We start from the raw sequence: 14224 nt of genomic DNA, 5'->3' as shown, positions 1-14224 counted from the left end.
GGTGTGGTAGAGGGAAAGGTTCACTGTAGATAAGAGGGAGAAAACAGCCAGAGGCATCTGGATGAGTCTAGATGGATGTAGCCAGACTGAGCCTGGCTGTGTGAGGAGAGAGGTGGAGGGAGGGCAAGGCAGGAGCTGGGATCAAGAGGGGTCTGGGCCAAAGACTGGTGATAACTAGCCAAAATGGCTGAGTTATCTAGGGACCAGAGGAGCTGGGGGGTGGTGAGAGGGGAGCCCCTGAATTGGAGAGTCCTGGGGTGGGGGGTGTTGGGTATGCCTGTCAGGAAGATTCTGTAACAAGTAGGGACTGAGGGATGCTGGGAGGACCTGGGGGCCAGTGTCACCTTTGATATGATAATAGGCATCTCAGCCATTTGTCCTGGTTTGAGACTTAACAACATCCCCCCACAAGAGCAATCCAGGATCCTCCCCTGCAATGCCCCTCCCACCTTCTTGTCTCCTCCTCCTCTCCTCTTCCTCTTTCTTCTTCTTTAAATAATCCAGATAGCCTGCAGGAGTGTGGACAACCTACTAACTCACACACACACACACACACACACACACACACACACACACACACACACCCCGATGAAAAAACCATTCCCCTTCCCAGCAGCCATCAGTTGTCAATAGCTCCTGAGCTAAGGGCGAAGCTCCTAAACCCCTCCCCCACCCATGCTGGAATCGTTACCCAGCTTGATCTTGTGCAGGTCTTGTGGGGACAACTAGAGCTGCTGTGGTCATGCCATGTCCTGAAGAGGATGTGTCACAGTACTCTGCCCCACCCTTCAGCTCTCAGCCTTCCTGTCTCCTCTCCTAGGATGTTCCCTGAGCCTTGAGAGGGTGGAGTGTTGAACAGTCCCTCGTTCTCAGTGTGGTGAGCCGTTATACACCAACAGGTGCCCACTGCAAAAAGAAGTTTCTCTGTCTAAGGTTGACAATGGGACTAAGCATCACTTTTTGGAAGGCAGTTTAACACCAGGCCTGTCTAGCAAAAGAATACTAGCTCCTAACAGGGTCTATGACTCTCCAGCCACAGGCCTTTGACCAGGTTTAAGGCACCAACGCCTGCTTTTTGTTTTGTTTTGGTTTTTGTTTTGTTTTGTTTTGTTTTGTTTTTCGAGACAGGGTTTCTCTGTGTAGCCCTGGCTGTCCTGGAACTCACTCGGTAGACCAGGCTGGCCTCGAACTCAGAAATCCACCTACCTCTGCCTCCCAAGTGCTGGGATTAAAGGCGCGCACCACCACTGCCTGGCTGGCCTGCTTATTTTTAAAGATGGCAAAGCCCGGGAGATCTGTATCTGAGACCCAGGTCTGCTACTCACTAGCTGTGCGACCCTGGACAAACCATTTTATTTTTCTCTGCTTTAGGCTCCCCAGGCACAAAGCAGAGATGATAATAGGATCTAGCCAGAGGGTCTATGAGTGAGGGTAACGGAGAACTCTAAGCACTGAACAGAGAGCCTGGCTGGAAGTATCATCACACAGCATCTCAGAGGGAGACTCCTTCCTGCTCTTGCTTGTGACCTGCCCTGCCCTGTAAACCAGAGGGAGCTAACCTGCCTGTGTCACTGGACATCTGTAATCTCATTAGGGTCAGTCAGACCTGTCAGGCTGCAGCAGCAGGGAACAGGTGTGGTGGAGGTGGGGATGTGACAGGTATGAACATACACACATACACGGTGGCTGCCTCCTGTAGGCAAGTGGCCGGAGAGGATAGTATGAGGAACTGCAGGGGGAGGAAGGGAAGCCCAGCACAGGCCCTGATGCTGATGCCATGGCAGGGAAGAGATAGATTCTGGTCCCGATTGAATCAGCTTGTGACCTTGTCCTTAGTCCTTTCTAAAGAGAAAGGAGTGAACACACACAGAGCAGCCCAAAGCCTGTCCTCCCAGCAGCTTCCACATGGCAGGAGAAGGAGTTGGGTGCCCACCAGTCTAAGGACTTTTTTCCCTCACTCTCACTCTTAAAGCTCGAAGCTCCTTGATATATCTTCAACTCCAACAGATGCCTCATTTTCCAGTTTAACAGTATCTTGCAAATCCTGGGTAGACTTAGCATAGGTTTTAAGCATCATCTAGGCCCACCCTGAGCTATGCTACAGAGTGGGCGTGGCAAGCTTTCCACTCTGGCTCTAAGACTTTGGTTCCTGGAATGCCGCCCCACCCCAAGAATTGCCACTGACCCCATCCTTCCACACTCTAACCCTCAGGGCCACTTGCCCACCCCCCACATGCCAGATTTCTTCAGGGATTCCACTGTCTTTAAGTAAGCACATATTCTGGGTACTAGGGACAGACCAGTGTGTCAGACACAATCTGGCTCAAAGAACCTTCAAGAAAAGGAACTACTTCACACAGGCAATGAGCTTGCTACAGACAGCTTTGAATTAAATCTAAAAGCTTGTTGGAACCCTTTGATCCTTTGATAGATCACCTTTATGATATGACTAAACATACATAATTATGGTGGTTTGAATAGGAATGGCCCCTATAGATGTGTTTGTTTGAATGCTTGGCCCATAGGGAGTGTGTGGTGGTTTGTATATTCTTGGACCAGGGAGTGGCACCATTTGGAGGTGTGGCCTTGTTGGAATAGGTGTGACCTGGTGTGTCACTTTGGGTGTGGGCATAAGATCTTCACCCTAGTTCCCTGGAAGTCAGTTTTCCACTAGCAGCTTTGGATGAAGATATAGAACTCTCAGCTCTGCCTGCGCCATGCCTGCCTGGATACCGCCATGCTCCCACTATGATGATAATGGACTGAACCTCTGAACCTGTAAGCCAGCCCCAATTAAATGTTTTTATAAGACTTGCCTTGGTCATGGTGTCTGGTCACAGCAGTAAAACCCTAACTAAGACAGAGTGGTTTAGGAGGTTGGAGTGGCTGTGGCATTGTTGGAGGAAGTGTGTCACTGTGGAGGTAGGGCTTTGAGGTTTCCTATGCTCAAGCTACATACAGTGTGGAATGCAACTCTATATTTTCAGATCAAGATATAGAGCTCTTAGCTCCTTCTCCAGCACCATGCTTGCCTGCACACCGCCATGCTCCTCGCCATGATGCTAATGGACTGAACCTCTGAACCGTAAGCCAGCCCCAATTAAATGTTGTCCTTTCTGAGAGTTGCCTTGGTCATGGTGTCTCTTCACAGCAATGAGACCTAGACTAACACAATAACTATATAAAACAAACAAGTTTAGGAAATGCTGGTGAGACAAATAAGATAAAGTTAGTCAGGTGCTTCGTCCTGGTTCCACTGAAAGTCACCTTGCTGAGGTCCTGCCTGGAAGTGTTACTTGGCTGATGGAGTGTGTGCCTAGCGTGCATGAGGCCCTGGCTCCTGTCCCTCTCCCCCTCCAGCATAAACCAGGCATGGTGGTGCACACCTGCAGTCACAATATGTGAGATGTTGAGGCAGGAGAATTAGAAATTCAAGATCACTCCCAGCTACTTAGGGAGTCAGAGACCAACCTAAATTATATAAGATGATATTAAAAACAAAACAAAATCAAATCCTAGCTTTATTGCTAGAGTTGCTGTGTGAACTTGGGCAAATTTTGAAACCTCCCTGTAAAGTAGGGAGAAGGCAGTAGTCCCCAGTAGGCTTGTGATGTGGGTCCCCTACAATAGTGTATATAAATGGCTTAGGCTATTGTGTGGCACCCAGGTACTCCTAGGTAATCGTGTTTCCATTTGGTGTGCATTAGATCTCCAAAGCTGATGGTTGACTCCCAGCCTTGTTGTGGGTACCTCAGAGAGTTCTGAGGCTCTGGTACCTGGGGTACGCACACAGAAAGCTGCAGACTCCAGAGGGGAGCTGTCCTTATTGGCTTTCTATGGCTGAAAAAAAATGTCCAAAAGTGACTTTGGGAAAGAACAGGTTTATTTGGCCCACACCTCCATCACAATTCATTATTAAGGGAAGTCAAGGTGGGAACACAAGCAGAGCGGGAAGCTGGAGGCAGGAGCTCCAGCAGAGACCTCCAAGGATGGGTCGGATGGATCTCACGGATCTGAAGGATCTGATGGATAGGGTGTATCTGATGGATCTGATAAATAGGATGGATCTCATGGACCAAATGAAATGGGTAGATCTGATGGATGGAACTGATGGATAATATGGATTGGATGGAAAAGATGGATAGGATGCATCTCATGGCTCAGATAGACAGGATGGATCGGATGGATGGATACTTACTGGCTTGCTCTTCTGGCTTCTGTTCACTTCCTTTCTTACACCTCCCAGGGCCACCTGTTCAGAGGTGGCACCACCCACAGTGGGCTGCCTCCCAATCCCCATCAATCAATCATTCATCCAAACAATGCCCCACAGACTTGGCTGCAGGCCAATGAATGGAGGCATTTTCTCAATTGAGGTTCCAGCTTCCTCAGTGACTCCAGCTTGTGTCAAGTGGACAGAAACAAAGCAAAGCCAGAGCTAAGCAGCACAGGGTCCCTCTTTCCCCATCACAGCGCACACCCTCTCTCTGCCTGTTATATGGAAGACATCCTTCCTCTGCCTCTCAAATCTTTGCCTTTGCTGCTTCCTCTGCCTAGAATGTCCTTCAGTGTCACTGCACTCCCAGGTCACATGCCACTCTTCCTTGACACCCTCCCTGACCACCCTCAGTATGCATTGCTCTCTTCCCGTCGCCAGCTCAGGTCAGTGATGAGCCCCAGTTCCTTGCCAAGTAGCTTTCCTAAGTGCAAAATAACCCATGATAGCTCTTAATTGGGCAGTGGATAGTGGAGGAGCCCCGTAGCTGGGTGGTGTGTTGGTAGTTGGCATCTAGGGGGCTGCAGGTGTTAAGCTGTCGAAACAGAGAAAGTTACTGGTGCTTTCAGCACGTGTCAGTCTGGAACCCTAAGGCAGCACAATTCTGCCAGGGTTTGCCCAGTAACAGCGGGGTGACCTTGCTTGCTGAAGAGTGGGGAGAGACACAACAGGCTTGCCAAAAGTAGAGCCTGTTTGGTCTGACCTCAGTAAGCCAGAGAGGGGTGCAAAGGAAGAGCCTGTTCTGAAAGAGATATGGGGGCGGTAAGGGGGGAGGACTGAGCAGAGCTGGAGAGCCAGTGGCTTCGGGGACTGGGGCCAGGTTCCTTCCAGCGGGTGTCAAGACACATTAGCTGAGCTGTCTGGCCCCTGGTTGGGTTGGGGTGATGACAGCTCTGGGTTTGTTGGCAGCTGTCCAGAGACATACCAGAGGCGCCTGCCTCTCCCCAGCTCACCTCCCCAGCTGGCCAGGGGCTGAGCCCTTCTGGGAAGGTTGATGTAGGCAGCCAATCCTTCCGATATGAATTCCTGGTATCCTTCATCACTAGAGACCCAGCTAACCTCTGTAGAAGGGCCCTACCTTGCCTCCCTGGCCTCACCAGATGGAGGAAAGTGATTTGGTGGAAGACTCATGCCTGCACCTGCCATCTCCTTCCTGCCTTGTCTTAGGGAAGTGATACTGGAACCCCAGTGAGATCAGCCACTTTTCCATGGGGAGCACTCTGTCCCAGCCCAGGAAGCATTCTAACACCTGAACTTGCCAGGAATGCTGTGCCCCAGGGGATCCAGCGGGACAGCTGACCTCCTGAAAGGGCTCGATAGACCAGAAAAGTATCTGGTCACAAGGCCCGTGTCATCAAATCTCACTATTTAAGTAAAAGAAATAAATAAAACATAGAATGCAATTGCTCAGTCACTATCTCAGGGGTTCAATGGGCTTGTGGCCCCAATTCTGCAGGGTGTAGTCACAGCCCATGCTTGTAGAGGGTTCTAGCAAACATTCTATGGTGGCAATGAGCTAAATTCAAATCTCAGCTCCTTGTGGGTGCTGTGTGGTGTTTCTGAAGTGAGCCTTTCTTTCTTTCTTCTTCTTCTTCTTCTTCTTCTTCTTCTTCTTCTTCTTCTTCTTCTTCTTCTTCTTCTTCTTCTTCTTCTTCTTCTTCTTCTTCTTCTTCTTCTTCTTCTTTCCCAGTTATGAAAGCCCATGGTTTCTGCATTGTACCATGCAGCCTCTCACTGGGTGGAGTAAAGTATAAAGTTAACACATGCTCGGGGAAAGCTTCAAAGCCTGTCAGGACTCTTGGTATCAAGTCACAGAAAATTAAATCCAACTAGCATAGATAAAAAGGAAATTTATATGGGGGCTGATGGCAGAATTCGTGGGCCTCAGAGCCAGGAGGACATTAGCAGAATCAGTGTAGTGCATCTTTGCTCACAAAGCAGGAAGACAAACTCAGAAGGCATTAGAACAGCTTGCCTGCTTCCACAGTCCTAACTAGTCATCTGGTTCTATTTGCTACCTAATGTATTTCTCTGGCTTAGTTCTTGTTGTTTGGCTCGCTTTGCTATAGGATCTCCTGTAGCCCAGGCTAGCCTCAAACTTGCAATCATCTTGCCTTGGCCTTCCAAAATGTCAAGATTCCAGGTCTCTGGAGTGAGACTCTGCCAGACTCGAAATGCCAGCATCAAGTGCAAATGGAGAGCTGCTTGCTTGGTGTGGCAAGTCTTTAATCCTAGCCCCCAGGAGGCAGAGGTATCTTTTCAAGCTTGAAGGCAGCCCAATCTACCTGGTGAGTTCTAGGACAGCTAGGGCTACCTAGTGAGACCCTGTCAAACAAACAAACAAACAAATCGGTTCAAATTCTATTCAGATTTCAGAATTACCCGAATCAAATCATGGTTTGTGGTTTGTGTCCCACACATGTGCATGCATTTTGCTTTTAAACAGACCTCGGAAAACACCGCACAGTACTGCATGTGTTTCACGTTTCAATGAGACATACTCCACGGGTGCTTTCTGACTATGCCTAATGAGGAGTAGGGAAAGACTGAGAGGAGCCAGTGTCTTCGCTGTCTGTGTTACTCTCACTGTGAGTGGCCCACCTTTACGGGGAAGGCACGTGAATAAAACGAACACGAGGTTCCTTGGCTGAATTTCCCAGAATACATTCTGTCCTTGGTGAGAGCAAAGCAAGCCCCGTTAGAAGAAAGTGGGGGTTCCTGGAGGCTGTCAGGCCTCCTGCTTGCTCACTCGCAGACCTGACCAAGCTTCTCTTGAGCTTGCTTACACCTTGCTGTACTCCCATGCTTCCCTGGCGCGCACCCATGAGGCGTTCCGCATACAACGCGAGAATGGAAAGGCTGACGCAGCGCTGGGCTTGCGTGGTAAATATCTCCTCTACTCACAAGCAGACTCACTGGCCCGTCACACACTGTGTATAGAACACAAGTTCAAAGGTAAACTTAAGATGGTTTTATAGGCGATGACAGCAGAACATTAAAGCCAAACACGAAACCCTTCTGAGTACAGGGCTTCTGCGGCTGCGCAAATCACAGGGCACTGAAGCCATCCCTGTTTCTAAGGCGGAGCAGGTCGAGGATGTCAAAACCCACTGTCAAGGCAGAGCCCAGCCCAGAGACCATCTGCACCAAGTGTGGGCTGGCTGGAATGCTCTCCCTCTCCAGCCTTTTCTTCTGCAGACCAGAATACTCCTTTATTCTGTAGTTTTGTATCTTTGACACAGGGTCTCACTCTGTAGTCCAGGCTGGCCTAGAACTTTCAGTGAGATCACAGCTGGCTCAGCCACTATAACTGGTCCACTCATGCATTCTTTACGAAACACATGTACCATGGGCAGCTATGAAGAGCACAGACCTCAAGCAAATGACTTGGGTTTGACTCAGTTACCCTGGGCCTTGAGCTGAGTTTTCTTATATGTAGCATAGAAATAATGACATTCTAGCATATAGAGGTGAACTCACACATGGGACACTCAGAACGGTTGTGCTCACAGTAAGCACTGCCTGTATGTATGTAACTGTAGTCATCTTACTGTTCAATCAGTCATAGTCTAGATACAGGGGACACTGTAACACAGATGGCCCCAATGTATGATGGTTCAGCTTACAGACTCTATTATAGTGAGTGTATCAGGATGTAAATTAAGGAGCTTCCAGACTCACCAGAGAGCCTTACAATGAGCTTATCAGAGTATTGCGTACACTTATTTTTGTTTATTAGGATTACTTTGTGTGTGTGTGTGTGTGTGTGTGTGTGAACATTTGTCTAGTGTACAAGAAGCCCTGAGTTTAATTTCTAAATAAAATCTAGGGATGCCACTGTCAAGATGTAGGCTTTTCAGGGAATAGTGGCCCATTTAGTACTTCAGAGACTGAGGCAGGAAGATCACTATAAGTTCAAGGCCAATCTTGTTTACACAACAGGTTCCAGCGAGCTTGGACTACACTGTGAAATCCTGTCTCAAAAAAAAAAAAACAAACAAACAAACAAACAAACAACAACAACAAAAAAAGCAAAACAAAACAAAGGAGCAAGTCTTAGTCATCTCATAAAATTATTTCAAGTATTTATCTAAAATATTTCTTCCCTCCCCATTAGCCAGTATCCCATTTTGAACACTGCTGTAAACACCTAAATACTAACTTACTCATATTGGTCCCTCTAGGCTACCCACGCAGTGATGAGTTACCAGGTCACAGGTGATACAGATGTTTGCCATTACCTAACCACGTCAACCACTTATAAATCAGTTTTGCCATTTGACGTGTTAATTCACTATGTATGGACGATCCCATGAAGCCACACGCTCACCAACATTTGGCATTGATTAATCATTCATTAACTTTTGCTAATCAGCTCATTGTGAAGAGCATTCCATCCTGTATATTTGCATTTCCCTGATTATTACATTGGCATATATTTTAATATATTACCAAGCCATCTGTGCCTCATGGTGGGTGAAAACGCTACTGATTTCTTTTGAATATTTTTAATAGTGTTGCCTTTTCTTACTGATATATAATCCGCACATTAACTATCATTTATATTATATATATATTAACTATGCATTTCTCTAGCTTTAGAAGCCTTTAGATAGCAGAAGTTACAACTTCTAATGTAAGTGAATGCATCCATCCTTTCCTTTATGCTATGTCTCCTCGTGTCTTGTTTTAAAAACTGTGGAAGAGCTCTGCATGGCAGACATGGGATCTGGGCTTCAATTTAACACTGAAAACACAAGAAACAACACCCAACCTTCCCCAGAACAATGGTGTTACTCCCCTGGGCACATTTCTAAGAATTGTCATAACATTACTGTTCTTATGTGACTCTTTACCCAACTTTGTTAGGCAGGTGTGAAATCTAATATTGTTTTTCTTTAGGTTACTTAATTGTCCCACATATTGAAAATCTACCTTTTCACCTTAAGCTAAAATGGCTGTATTGAAATAAAATTAAGTGTGTATCATTTGGGCCTGTCCCACTGGGTGATTGCCTACACTGTTGTTAACAGTTTGTCATGATTAGTACATTATGGTCATTTTAAAATACTTTTCATTTTTTAAAGATTTCCTTTTGGCACATGCCTTTAATCCCAGCAGTCAGGAGGCAGAGGCAGGTGGACTTCTATGAGTTCACGGCCAGCATGCTCTACAAGAATTCCAGGACAGCCAGGACTACACAGAGAAACCCTGTCTTGAAAAAGCAAACAAACAAGCCAAAAGATTTATTTTTACTTTTTAATTATGTGTGTCTTGGCAGAGAGGTATGAATGTACCCATGAGTGCAGGTGTCTAGGGAGGCCAGAAAAGGATGTTGGAGTCTCTGGAGCTGGAATTATAGGTGGTTGTCAGCCACCCCATGTGAGTGCTTAGAACTGAATGCAGGTCCTTTGCAAGAGCTGCATATACTTTTAACAAGCCCTTTAGTACTTAATAAAAATATTTATTTTCAGAGAATGGTGTGGATGTTGGGTCCAGTTCTACCTCCCAGTCCCATGCTACCAGAAATAAGACTCAGACTTAAAATATACTTACAAAGACCCTGGTCATATAGCTAGGCCCTTCTCTGACTAGATCATAACTATAATAACCCATTTATTTTAACCAACATTCTGCCATGTGGCTGGCTACATGTGCTCAGGTACCATGTGTCCATCTTCTCACATCTTCCTGGGTCAATCTCCTGCCTGACTGTAACATGTTTTTGTTTGTTTGATGTTTTGTTTAAGAGTAGATTCAAAAATCTACCCCTATTTGTCCAATTTGTTATAATATTTCTCTATCCTCACCCCATTTCTTTTCAACTTCCTACCTTACGTAGAAAGAAAGAGAAAAGAAAAAGAAATCCCTGATTCTAACCTCCCTATTTTGTCTTCTCTCTGTTCAGGACTATAATTATTTCTAATTACCCCCTAAAATGATAACATATAACTCATAAAATGACTAAAATTGTTCACCTCAACTTAAGGGCTTGGGACGACGGTCTTCTGATAATTGCTTCCTGCTGAACTGGGTGAAGAATTCCTGTTTGGGGGCTCAAGAAAATTAGAAAAAAATTTAAGAAAGCAAGCTGTAGCACTTGTTGTCTAGTTTCTGTGTTGGGAAAGTTTGGGGCTTAACTGAAGTCTGGATTGGAACGGTCTGAAAGGCTGGGTGAGCTGAGGTCATCCGGGATTCGCAGTCCTTCTTGAAGCTGATCTAGAAGAAAGTCTCTAGGAACAGCATCAGCCTGAGGCAGGACCAAGCAGGGATCTGAAATCTCAGCATCCCCAAGGGTGACTCCTGTCAGGGCTGCTCTCCTGGTCCTTTATTTTGCAATATACAAAGCTGAGTTTTATAAAGACATTGGTATGGGATGCGCAGGAAACACAGATCAATCAAGGATGATTTCCTGATCTTTGTTTGAGCAGGTAAAAGACAACTGTATTTCTTTAGAAGTCAGTTTGATCACATAATCAAACTGCACTATAATTCTCCATTCATGCCCGATGAAAGAATGGTGTTTAGTAATAAGTTGCAAGAACTTTGTAGCCAACAAGATTTATTGGCCAAATGTAGACATTTAAGTCTCAGCCAGTCCCATAGCTGTCTCCATCGACAGAGATCAGTGTGAACATCACCTATTTTGTTTATCTTGTCAATCTCCCTCTTCTTGTCCATAGATAACCTCTTCAGGAGGGCCTCTCTTTGTCATGTCTGATTTTTATCAATTTGGAAGGAACTCACAGCTTTTCTTTTCCTGTGGAAATACAGGCATAACCTCTCCCTCAGTGTAACATATTCCATGTTTTCCATTCTGAGGTTAGGACATCTTTAAAATAAACAGCCTGCTTTAGTTTGAGAGGCCAGATCTTTTGTATTTAGACTCTATCTTAGAGAACCTGACCTAAGTTAACTAACAGGCCAGTACTTTGCACCAGTTTCCAGGTTAACCCCTAACAAACCTGTATCTAGCACCAGTTACCAGGTTATCCCCCAACAAAACCTGTGTCTAGCACCACTTTCCCGGTTATTCCCCAACAAATCTGCACCTCCAGGTTACAAGCCTCCCCCTGGCACTTCACTTCCTAACAACCACCAATCAGGAAAAAAGCAGAAGTTTATGGCTTGGTTCCCAGAACCAGCCAATCATGTTAAAGGACATAATGGCCCCCAATCAGATGTGTACCAGGTTAGATACCCCCTTCTTGCCTCTGTAAATGCTTGTCTGAAACTGGGCTCGGCCCCCTCCCATTCTCCTGCATCAAAGATGGTGGTGTGGCCCAAGCTCGAGCTTAAATAAAGAGACCATAATGAGATTACATCGGAATCGGCTCCTTGGTGGTCTTTTGGGGGTTCATGAACATTTCCTGGCACAGGTTCAGCAGTTTTTTCTGCAATCCAATGCCTTTCTGCAGCCATAGGTTTTTTTGCTTACTAACATTCAAAAGAAATTTAAGGTTGATAAAGCACTATGCAATCTACCTGTGGGGGTCTTTGTTACCCCTTTTAGCTTGTTAAGCACCTCTTTTAAGGTATAATTAGATCTCTCCACAATTGCTTGTCCTGTAAGATTGTGTGGTATACCCGTAACATGTTTTATATCATAATATGTAAAACATTGCTTCATCTTATTAGAGACATATGCTGGAGCATTGTCAGTCTTAATTTGTATGGGTAGTCTCATAATGGCCATAACTTCTAACGAATGCATAGTTACAGAGTCTGCCTTTTCAGAAGCTAAGGCAGTTGCCCACTGAAATCCTGAATGTCTATAGTATGGGGTTTATATTTTAGTTCGCCAAACTCCGTAAAATGAAACATATCCACTTGCCAGATTTCATTTCTTTGGGTACAATTAGGGTTACTTCTTGTAGGTAATGGGGTTTGGTTATATAAAGAACAAGTAGGACATTCCCTCACAATTTCCATGGCTTGTTGTCAAGTGATAGATAATTCTTTCTTTAAACCTTTGCTGTTAACATGGTGTGTGTGTGTGTGTGTGTGTGTGTGTGTGTGCTTTATAAAATTCTGAAGTCTCTAGTACACTTCCTATCCATAGCTGCTCAATCTCACTATTACCTTGTGCCAGAGGGCCTGGCAGAACTGTATGGGCTCTGATGTGTGTTATATACAATGGATGCTTCTTAATTTCTGATCACTGTAGCTGAATAAACAATGCCAACCATTCAGAATCATTCTGATTAAGTTCAGCAGTCTCTATATACAAAGAACTTTTTTATTGTGTAGAACAGCCTGGTCTAGAATTCACAGAGATCTGCCCATCTCTGTCTCCCGTGTCTGCTGTTATTTAGCGCAGATGTTGTGCGGTGCCTGGCCACACCCCTGACCCTTTGTTTACAGGGAATGGTGTCTTGGCCTTCTGTCCAATTCTGGCTGCAGCAGCAAACTTAATGTTGCATTTCTGCACGCCATGAGTATTGAGCGTTAATTCCCTTAGGACAGGACAGGGTCAACCTGCTGTGCCAAGCTTGGGAGAACCTGAAGTGGCTTATCCTATAGCTGTGGTTTCCAGGAATTCTCCCCAGGTATTGCCGTTTGTGGCTGCATCCGCTGCATGCAACCTAGAGCTGGTTTCTCGCACTCTACCTGGCACTGCAGTGTTTTGCCCTTGGGAGAAGCTCCAACGTCTACTTTCTGTTTTTAAATTTAGTAGGGGCCTCTTTAAAAAGCCTCCTTCTGTACTCTCTCTGCGGGTTCCTGCTTCTTGGCTAAGAACTTTCTTTCCCAGCTATTCGTCTTGTGTTGTTCGGGGAAGCTTTGGCTTCGGTCTGTTCTTGTTCTTTATTTTTTTTGGTTTTTAGAGGCCAGATCTCTTGTCCGGCTAGCCTGACTATTTCCTGCTTTTTACCTGGGTCTTTTTAGGCTGTAAGCTTAGGTTCTAACTACCCCGTGTTGGGCAACATTTTGTTGATGGTCGGTCCGGTTCTACCTCTCATTCCCATGTCCCCAGAAATAAGACTCAGACTCAAAATATATTTACAAATACCATGGCCATTTAGCTAGGCTCTTCTCTGATTAGATATAACTTAAAATATCCCATTTATTCTAGCTTGTATTCTGCCACATGGCTGATTACCTGTGTACCCATCTTGTCACATCTTCCCAGAGAATCTCCTGCCTGGTGTTAGCATTCTGTCTAAACTCCACCCCAACAGTTACCTGGCAACAGCCAGGTATGCTCCTCCCCACAGTTACCAGGCAACAGCCAGGTAGGCCTGGCCCACTATAAAAGGGGCTGCTTGCCCCCTCCTCTCTCCCTTACTCTTGCTTCCCTCTTGCTTCTCTCTTGCCATCTTGGGCTTTTCCCTTCCCCCTCCCTTCCTCCTCTCTCCACGTGCTCATGGCCGGCCTCTACTTCTCTACTCTCTTCCTCTCTCTGCCTTTCTCTGCCTCTTCTACCCTCTTAACTCCCCTCCCCATGCCCTGAATAAACTGTATTCTATACTACACTGTCTTTGTCGTGGTGTGGCTGGGGGGGGGTGCCTCAGCATGGGCCCCCTGAGACACCCCCTTACCTCACACCTCACCACCCCCCATAGAACATATCTTAATATTATTTTATCTTTTTATAATCACAACACCTGGTTATCTCAGAATCCTTCTCCCAGATGTCCCACTTCTATTTCCTGCCTAAACCACAGGCCTTTTATGACAGGTGATGCATTCATACAATACCCAAGACAGTCTCTCTAGAGGATAGAAAGACAACTCAGGGGTTAGGAGCCCTGGCTACTCATCCCGAGGGACTGTATTAATTCCTGGCACCTACATGGTGGCTCACAACTGTAACTCCAGTTCCAGGGGCTCTGAAACTCTTTGGGGGCTTCCATGGGCACAAGGCATGTTTGTGTTGCACAGAAATTCCTGCAGGAGAAACACCCATACAGGGACTGGAGAGATGGTTCAGTGGTTATGAGAACTCAG

The 14224-nt window shown here is 46.0% G+C and overlaps 1 long non-coding RNA gene across 1 annotated transcript; it reads right to left on the bottom strand.

Annotated features, from left to right (window-relative positions):
* Positions 1 to 6626: 6626 nt before the first annotated feature.
* 4930407G08Rik (RIKEN cDNA 4930407G08 gene) lies at positions 6627 to 13416 on the bottom strand. Its single transcript, NR_131071.1, has 3 exons — positions 13377 to 13416; positions 10255 to 10332; positions 6627 to 7206 (listed from the first exon to the last, which is right to left on the bottom strand). It is a non-coding gene; the product is annotated as an RIKEN cDNA 4930407G08 gene (long non-coding RNA).
* Positions 13417 to 14224: the final 808 nt, after the last annotated feature.

The sequence above is a fragment of the Mus musculus genome, chromosome 4, assembly GCF_000001635.26.
Source record: "Mus musculus strain C57BL/6J chromosome 4, GRCm38.p6 C57BL/6J".
NCBI classification, from domain to species: domain Eukaryota; kingdom Metazoa; phylum Chordata; class Mammalia; order Rodentia; family Muridae; genus Mus; species Mus musculus.
The sequence above is the reverse complement of the archived record's forward strand: the minus strand, read 5'-3'. Positions and strand labels throughout refer to the sequence as shown.